Genomic DNA, 9,727 nt, shown 5'->3' on the forward strand with positions numbered 1-9,727 from the left:
ACCGCATGTTCTCACTCATAGGTGGGAATTGAACAATGAGATCACTTGGACTCGGGAAGGGGAACATCACATACCGGGGCCTATTATGGGGAGAGGGTAGTGGGGAGGGATGGCATTGGGAGTCATACCTGATGTAAATGACGAGTTGGTGGGTGCTGACAAGTTGATGGGTGCAGCACACCAACATGGCACAAGTATACATATGTAACAAACCTGCATGTTGTGCACATGTACCCTAGAACTTAAAGTATAATTAAAAAATTAATTAATTAAATAAAAAATAAAACCTAAAAAGAAAGAAAAATAAAAAAATAAAAATAAAAAAACCATAAGTATCATCTTCTATTAGAATGCCTTTAAGCCTTTTTAGATTCATCATGGTTATATTTGAATAGGTTATGCCTATTGCAGAAAGTATATCTTTTTCCTCAGAATCGTCCCTTAATATTCAAGTGATTTTTGTGGCTTCTATTATGCTAATCCATATAGATGAGTTAGAACTTTTATTAATAAGCCATTTTATTTGTATTTCTGATATTTTGCCATAAATTAAGCAGCAATTACAATAGAAACCAGAGTCAAAATGGATTATTGCATTTTAAGAAGTAGATATGCATTAGGGTCTTAGTATTATCGTTATAATTGAGAATAAACTTTTATACTGAATTTTCTTGTAGTTGAGATAAAATTCTATTGTCTTGTAATAAGAGAAACCCCATGGACCACTTATAATAAGCAATCAAATTCATTTGAGGCCAACCTCTTTAAATTTAGAGCCCACTTCCTTAGTGACCCACGCAGAGCAGGAGTGCCTGACATTGGCGTCTGGGATCTTGGGATTGTTGATAGAAGAGAATCAGTGAGTTTGTATCACCCGGAGGAAACCTCCATTTTTCTTGGGAAGTTTTCAAAACTGTATCCCTGAAATTCTAATTTGTCAAATATTAATGTCTGCCACAAAAACATATTGTCAAATAAGGATTAGGCAAAGTTCAAGTCATTTCTTGGATAGTGGACTTTTGATTCACAGTTTTATAATATTTCTTGAACATAGATAATGGTGGAATCTGTTGGGGTACAGTGCTTCTGGTAAGGTAATTATTCTTTGGAATATAGTTTAAGAAACACTACTCTAGAGGTGATACTTTAGATTACAAACTTAATAAAAAAACAAAGTACTTACTACTATGTCTTAGGATTTAAGGATATAGAGATAAAAGATATAGCCCCTGCCCTCAAGAAGCTCTTGCTTTAGCTGGGAAACAATAAAACTATTACAATATAAAGATTTTTGGAGATAACCAGAGTTAATGTGGTGATGCAGAGGCTGAATGTTTCCAAGGGAAGGTGCAGTGCATGGGAAAGCACAGAAGAGGGAGAAGGGGCTACTATTGATTTACTTTCTATTTGATGTGTTTAAGTTCATAGGATATTATACAAGGGATTCAGTTCAGTTGAAAAATATGTAATTTCATGAATTATAAATTGTTTTGCTGTTTTACAGGCTGGCCTCACACCACTTTTACTGGCCATAACAAAAGAAGTGAGGAAATTGTGGAATTTTAGTGACAAAAAATGCAAATGCAAATGCAGTTGATAAGTGTAAATGGTATAGGAGTTCTTTGTTTATTAAAAAAACATTGAGTAGTGTTCTAGAGTAATAACACTCAAGTCAGAAATATTAATAACATTTACTTAAAATTATTAGATTATAGTGAAAACTATCAACACAAATTATCAGAAAGAAACGCAATTATTTGGATTGGTCAACATAAAGAACGGTATATAGTAGGATTTATCTTCTTTTATGATACTGACTGATTCTTACATGTAATCTGATGTTTTTGGTTGCATTATCTTCTATTAGCTAAAGTGGTTCTGTATTAGTTTTAAGAAGTATGAACTTTTTTAGTTTACTTTATAATTCAATATTGAATGATTAACACATTTATAGTATTTTTCTAACTTCTGTTTTTTATACACTTTTTAAAAATGCAACATTTGCTGGGCATGGTAGCTCTCGCCTGTTATCCCAGCACTTTGGGAGGCCAAGGTGGTTGGAACACTTGAGGCCAGGAGTTCAAGACCAGCCTAGCCAACATGATAAAACCCAATCTCTACTAAAAATACAAAAATTAGCCAGGCATGGTGCTACATGCCTGTAGTTCTAGCTACTCGGGAGGCTGAGGCACAAAAATCACTAGAAGCAGGGAGGCAGAGGTTGAAGTGAGCTAAGATCGTGCCACCGCACTCCAGCCTAGGTAACAGAGCAAGACTCTGTCCCACAAAAAAGAAAGCAATATTAATCAGAAATAGGAATTTAAAATCATTTTGTCTTTAGGATGACAGTTTGCTTTAAGTTGTTTTCTTTGAAGAGTATTAATTTTAGGTTATCCCTACGTGACTATTAATTGCTATCATCAGATACTGTGAATTTATCATTTTTTTCCTTTTTTATTCATAGTGTATTATTATTTCTAATTTGTATAGGTAGAGGGAAGAAAGATATCTTTAATTTGATGAACATTTTAGTTAATTAAGATAATCCAGCCGGGTGCGGTGGCTCACGCCTGTAATCCCAGCACTTTGGGAGGCCAAGGCAGGTGGATCACCTGAGGTCAGGAGTTCAAGACCAGCCTGGCTAACATGGTAAAACCCGTTTCTACTAAAAATACAAAAATTAGCCAAGTGTGGTGGCGGGTGCCAGTAATCCCAGCTACTCGGGAGGCTGAGGCAGGAGAATCGCTCAAACCCGGGAGATGGAGGTTGCAGTGAGCTGAGATTGTGCCACTGCACTCCAGCTTGTGCAATAAGAGCAAAACTCCATTAAAAAAAAAAAAAAAAAAGATAAGCCATAGGTGAGTGATAAAAACAGATAGGCTTCTGATTCACACAAGACTGGGTTTAATTTCCAGCTTCCTCACTTTATATGTGTGCCTTTACAAACAGTACTGAATACCAAGTATGATTTTCTATATGAAAACGAGAATAATAATATGTCCTTTAAGGACAGTTGTGTGGAAGTAACATTATGAATATCAACAGCATTTAATTCAGTGTCTCATACGTTCTTATCAGCATCATTAACTGAACTTACTATGACTACCACTGCTATCATTACTCCTAATATTGTTTTAAGCCTTAAGATTGCTCTCTTTTGACCTCTAGCTGATTTTGAAGTACAAAATGTTATATCAGACTAAGGAAGAAATAGAGAATTCTTCACTTAAATCTTTGCCTCTTTAAGATTCGTGAACAAAGTGTATTTTCTTGCCCCTCAAAGGAGCTTGTGTTAGCCACTTCTGATATGCCATATGCCAGTGGGACATGGGTCTTTTTGCCCCTTCCTTTTAGCCTGAGTGGTGATTTACAAGGATAAACACTTGAGCACTCAATATACTTATGTTTGTTAGTACATGTAAATGGTTAATTCTACACTGACAGGCACATACTAAATTGGTTCTGTTCCTAATAATGAAGTTATCTCTGTTATTTTAGCACAGCCCTCATGCTTGCCGTATGTCATGGATCATCAGAGATAGTCGGCATTCTTCTTCAGCAAAATATTGACATCTGTGCTGGAGATGTGTGTGGAATGACTGCAGAAGGTTATGCTGTTGCTAGTAGATTTAATCCGTAAGAGTTTATATTTGAAGGCTAGGTGAGATTTTACAGTTTGTTTCAGGTAATTTTTGAATGACAGTGAGTTAGTTCACTTAATCAGCCAGAAACTAGGCAAAAAGCCAGACTAGTTAGAAGGAGTAACGGATCCAGGATTCTTTATCTTAGGACTTTCAATAACTTTGTCCCTAGGGTTGTTACTGTTATCTACTTGATTCGAAATATAACCCCTATGTGAGGGATAAACAAAGTGTCACGATTTTGATTTTTCTAATTAGTTATTTCGGTCTTGAAATGTCCACTTTAGCAGAAAACCTGATAGTGTCCCCGGGGCTGTCTTCCATACCTTCATCCCTGAATTTTAAAAGAATCTAAGGGGTTCCCTAAGTCCAAGGAAGACATTCCTTTTTTTTAAGTCAGAAAGACTGGAGGGGTGGAAATGGCCATTCTCTTCATTTTGTTGTTTCCATTGATTCTGTTGCTGCATTGTTGCCATTGAAACTGCTCCTGCAGGCTGGTAATGATTGACCTTTGCCACCAGGATGCCCTTACTAATACAGATCCCTCAGTCTTCATGGTGATCCACATGCAGACTTCAAAGTTTTTACATTTTTTTAAAGTTCACATACGTATTCTCGGCCATTGTTTCCAAGGTACCAGCACCCTGCTCTGGCAGCTAGGAGTTTTAGCTTTAGCCACACACATAGGGAGCAAATGGACCCTTCTCCTCACACTCAAAACCTGATGTGAAACCCACATCTTAGCCTGGACTTGGCCTAGACCTTCATGGAAGTTATCCTTTGAGTGGCTTTTTTCTATTTTCTCTAGCAAATATTAGTTGTGATAGTTGGAAACTGTAAGTCAGGTTGAAATAATGTTACAGGAAGAAATTAGAGATCCCTTTTTATTTTGTTACCAGATCTACATCCCTGGCCCTTTATATCCTGTGAGGCACCATTTTGTAAGTGGTGGAAGGTCTCATCTTATTCTGGAAGATCCCATGTCATCTTTCTCAAACTGTAGTGGGTTCCAACTTGTGCTTGTCCCTCAAGTGATTCCTTTTTCCTAAAAGAAAAAATCTCCCATGCTGCTTGCCTCTCTACCTTGAGTTTTAAAATCTTTTCAAATTCTGCATCACCACGAAGCCATTCAATAGACTTCACAAAATCCCAAGTAAATTGGTTAGATTTAGCAGAGGCTAAGCCTCATCCACGACTGATCAGTCTTCAGGTATGGAAGTAGGGATTTGCACTGGCTTCAGTGGTCCATATAGTAAAACTGAAACAACATCGAGAAAATCAGCATGGTCCCTGCACAAGGATGACACACAGATCTATGAAGTGTTGCATATTTCTTGCAGTTTCCAAAAGGACATTTGACTGTTTTCTAACTAACTCCAAGGAAATGGTGTGAGTCAAAGCAAGATGGGTGTCACCCAGTATTTCAATTATGATTTTCATACAAGAAATATTGATGTAAGGTGATGTATGAAATGAGATGTGGTGAGTAACACATAGGATCTTGTGTGCAATATGCTGTTAGTGCATCTCAGAAATGAGAAAATACCAACTTGCATCTTCTTTGTGGAACTTACAAAAAATGAAGGTAGGGTTTTGTCTTCCACAGCAGCTGGAAATGAGCATAGTGACTAAGCATCATTCTAGCAAAGATTTGTTGATTCAGAGTTTCAGGAGGTAGATAAAGAGTAGCAATAGTCCAAGCGAGACGCTGACATCTATTAGTTTTCTGTCCTTGGTGTGATTGATGCGCTCAGTAATAGAGGATAATCAGGTTATCCAATTTAATGAATTAATATATTTATAAATAAATTTCATTACAAATTATAAAATAGCTTAGATGCCTTGAATTACAAGCCACAAGGAATAGAACATCTAATAACCAAAAGCAGGAATTAATAACAGAAAACTGCAACATTTGAACAATATAACCTATGAATAAACACTTTTAAAAAAATTTATTTGTGTTTTGTAGAGATAAGGTCTCCCTATGTTGCCCAGGCTGGTCTTGAACTTCTGGGCTCAAGCAATCCTCCTGTCTCAGCATCCCAAAGTGCTTGCATCACAGGCATGAGCCACTGCACGAGGCTAATACACTGGATTTTATTGGGAATTTTAAAATAACTTCAGCAATAAGGTTCGAGAACAAATTATTTCATTCCTTCACTATTTACTTTAGCATTTAAAAATGTTATCTTGTTAAATCTTTATAATAACCTAGTGAAATAAGGTTCTAAAATTCTCATTTTTAGAAGATGTTGAGCCTAAGAGAAGCAACTTGTTCCAGAAAAAATACCTATTGGTTACTGCGCTAGGACTTATTCTGAGTTAAGGACATTTTCCATTATGCCAAGCTAACTGTAGTTAATTTACTGAGTTACCCTGCCCTGAATTCATGAGTGTTTCATCTTACTTTCTTTCTTCTTTAATTAGCAGCTTGATAAGTTCCTAGAGCTTACAAACTTAAAGTCTCTGGAATAAGTAATATTCTGATGTTAGCTCTGATATTGTCTGAAATATTCTAAGAACTTAATACATTTGGTAAATGTTTTCTATATCAGTGTTAAAATAGTAATTCTATTTATTACATTTTTATACATAGCATTCATCAACAACTTTTGGAATATAAACAAAAGATAACTAAAAATCCTCAAAATAGCAATCCAGGGAAGACTTCTGATAGTAAACTACTCTTGGTGGTGCTACCATAAGGTTATGGAAATGTTGATCACACAACAGCAATCCAAAAAGCAATGTGGAAATAGGATGTGTTTACATATATACATGTGTGTGTGTGCATATATATATATATATATATATAGCTTTGATTTAATTTTTTAGTTTATTATTCAGAATTAGTTAAGAATTTAGTTGTAGGTAGTTTATAATCTCAGAAAATATTACCTGAAAAAATGTTTTTTTAATTATGGTCCCTAAAATTTTGTATAATATTTTTGTATAAATAAGTAAAACAATTTTTAAGTTTGTATATTGCATGTTTCCTCAATTGTCACAACAACTTAGGTTTGTTATAAAATGTATAACCCTTGGTGTGATTGATGAGCTCAGTAATAGGGGATAATCAGGTTATCCAATCTAATGAATTAATATTTTTATAAATAAATTTTATTACAAATTATAAAGTAGCTTAAATGCCTTGAATTATAAGACACAAAGAATAGAACATCTAATAATGAAAAGTATGAATTAATAATAAAAACTGCAGCACTTCAATATTATAACCTATGAAGAAACAATTATTTATGTATTTATTTATTTAATTGTAGAGACAGGGTCTCCTTATGTTGCCCAGGCTGGTCTTGAACTTTTGGGCTCTATTTAATTTTTACAATAAATGGTTTGCATTTAGTAAATGAGAATTAACTACAGTTGAGTCTTGAGCAACATGAGAGTTAGGGTGCCAATCCCCCATGCAGCTGAAAATCTGCTTTATATGAAAATCTGTTTCTTTTGACTCCTCCAAAACTCTGCTAATAGTCTACTGTTGACCTGGAGCCTTACTGAAAGTGTAAACTGTCAATTAACACATAGCTTCTATTTCATATGTACTATATACCATATTCTTACAATAAAGTGAACTGGAGAAAAGAAACTGTTATAAGGAGGAACAAATATATTCACTATTTAATAAATAATAATTTATTAATAATACATATTTAATAAATAATAATTTATTAATAATAAATATTTAATAATAATGGAAGTAAATTATTATACATAAAAGTTTTCATTCAAAATTGCCTTCATGTTGAGTAGGCTGATAAGGAGGAGGCAGAGGACAAATTTGTCTTGCTATCTTGCAGTGGCAAAGGAAAAGACAAATCTATTAGTGGAAAAGAAAATCTATTAGAAAATCAATCATCTGTTGGAGTAAAATAAAAACTGTACTAACAGTCATGCAAAGATTCAGAGAATATATCACTTATCTACTCTGTTTGGGCAAAACACTTAAGAAAGTAATCAAGACAGAGACTTGAAGATGGAACCATGAAAAAAGGATGGTGGTAAGCAGAGAAATGACTCCAAGTGGGGGATGGGGAAGTGTCAGATGCAAAGACACTTTAAACAGAGGAGATGTACTTCAAGGGAAAAACTGATAATCTAAAGTTTAAAATATTAAACTATCTTAGCAAAATCTAGCAGCTACGTAACTAGATGCAACACATGAAAATATTCTAAAGGTCTCATCTTACTGGGATGAAGGGGAAAGCAATGGACAAATAGAATCTTAGTGAGGAAAAATATCTGAAAACTTGTTTACCCGTGAAAGTGGGAAATAAAGAAGATAACTATCAGTGGAACTGTCGATCTGTTTTTCAGTCAAGTTTCCAAATCAACATGGCGGATAAGTGGAATGAGAAGTGGGTACATGCAAAAAAGGGACCAACCAGGAGAGGTAACCTTGATTATGACAGCCCACTGTCATGGTAACTAGTCCATTCCCATGAGAACTAATCCTGAAAGACATTAATCCATTTTAAAGACCTAATCACCTCTTAAACCACCTTCCAGCGCTGCCACATTGGGAACCAAGACTAAACATGAATTTTGGAAGGGTCAATCCGTATTCAGAGCATAGTACTCCATATCTTTATCTTTTCACAGCGTCATAGTTCATTTCCTTTTATTTTCTGTTTCTGTTTTGTTTTCTTTTTTTGAGACCGTCTTGATCTGTTGCCCAGGCTGGAGTACAGTGGCACAATCTCATCTCCCGACAACCTTCACCTCCTGGGTTCAAGCGATTCTCTGGCCTCATCCTCTCAGTAGCTGGGATTACAGGCGCACCACTATGCCTGGCTAATTTATGTGTTTTTAGTGCAGATAGGGTTTCATCATGTTGCCCAGGCAGGTCTTGAACCCTAGGTGCAAGCAATCCACCTGCACCGGCCCCCCAAAGTGCTGAGATTACAGGCATGAGCCACCGCGCCCAGTCTATTTCTTCTTATCACTGAATAATATTTCACTGTCTGAGTGAACCACAGTTCATTTATTCATTCACCTATTGAAGGACATCTTGGTGGCCAGTTGGCAGTTATGGAAAAAGCAGCTAGAAACATGTGTGCAGACATTTGTGTAAATATCAGTTTTCAACTCACTTAGGCAAACAGGAGTGTAATTGTAGGATCATATGGCAAAAGTGTGTTTAATTTTGCAGGAAACTGCCAACCGTCTTCTTAAGTGGCTGCTCTATTTTGTTCTCCCTCCAACAATAAATGAGTGTTCCTATTGTTCCACATCCTTGTCAGCATTTGGTATTGCCAGTGTTTTCAATTTTAGCCATTCTAATAGGTATGTAGTGGTATCATTTTTAATCTGCTATTCCCTAATGACATATGATGTTGAGCATTTTTTCATGTGCTTATTAGCCATCTGTATCTTTTTTGGTGAAGTGTCCATTAGGATCATTTGTCGATTTTTTAGTTGGACTGTTTATCTTCTTATTGTTGGCTTTAAGGGTTCGTATACTTTGGATAACAGTATTTTATCAGATATGTCTTTTGCAAATGCTTTTCCCCATCTATGGCTTGTCCTTTCATTTCCTTGATTGTGTACTTCACAAGGGTTTTTAATTAGAATGAAGTCCAGCTTATCAATTATTTCTTTCATGGATGATGCCATTGGTTGTGTTGTATCTAAAAAGTCACTGCCATACCCAAGGTCATCTGGATTTTCTTCTATGTTATCTTCTAGAAGTTTTATAGTTTACTTAGGTCTCTGATCCATTTTGAGTTAAATTTTTTGAATGATGTAAGATCTGTGTCTAGGTCCTTTGTTTTGTTTTTCCATGTGAGTATCCACTTGTGCCAGCACTATCTGTTGAAAAGACTATCTTTTCTTTATTGCCTTTGCCCCTTTGACAAATATTTGTATAGGTCGATTTTGGGGCTTTCTATTCTGTTCCATTGATTTGACTATTCTTTTGCCAATACCACACTGTCTTGCTGTCTTGATTGCTGTAGATTTCTTGTAAATCTTGAAATTGGGTAGTGTTAGTCCCCTGAATTTCTTCTTTTCCAATATTGTGTTGGCTATCCTTTTTTCTTTTTTTTTTTTTTTTGAAGGGGGCT

The sequence above is a fragment of the Rhinopithecus bieti genome, unplaced genomic scaffold (assembly GCF_001698545.2).
Source record: "Rhinopithecus bieti isolate Rb0 unplaced genomic scaffold, ASM169854v2 scaffold_35615, whole genome shotgun sequence".
Classification (NCBI taxonomy): Eukaryota; Metazoa; Chordata; class Mammalia; order Primates; family Cercopithecidae; genus Rhinopithecus; species Rhinopithecus bieti.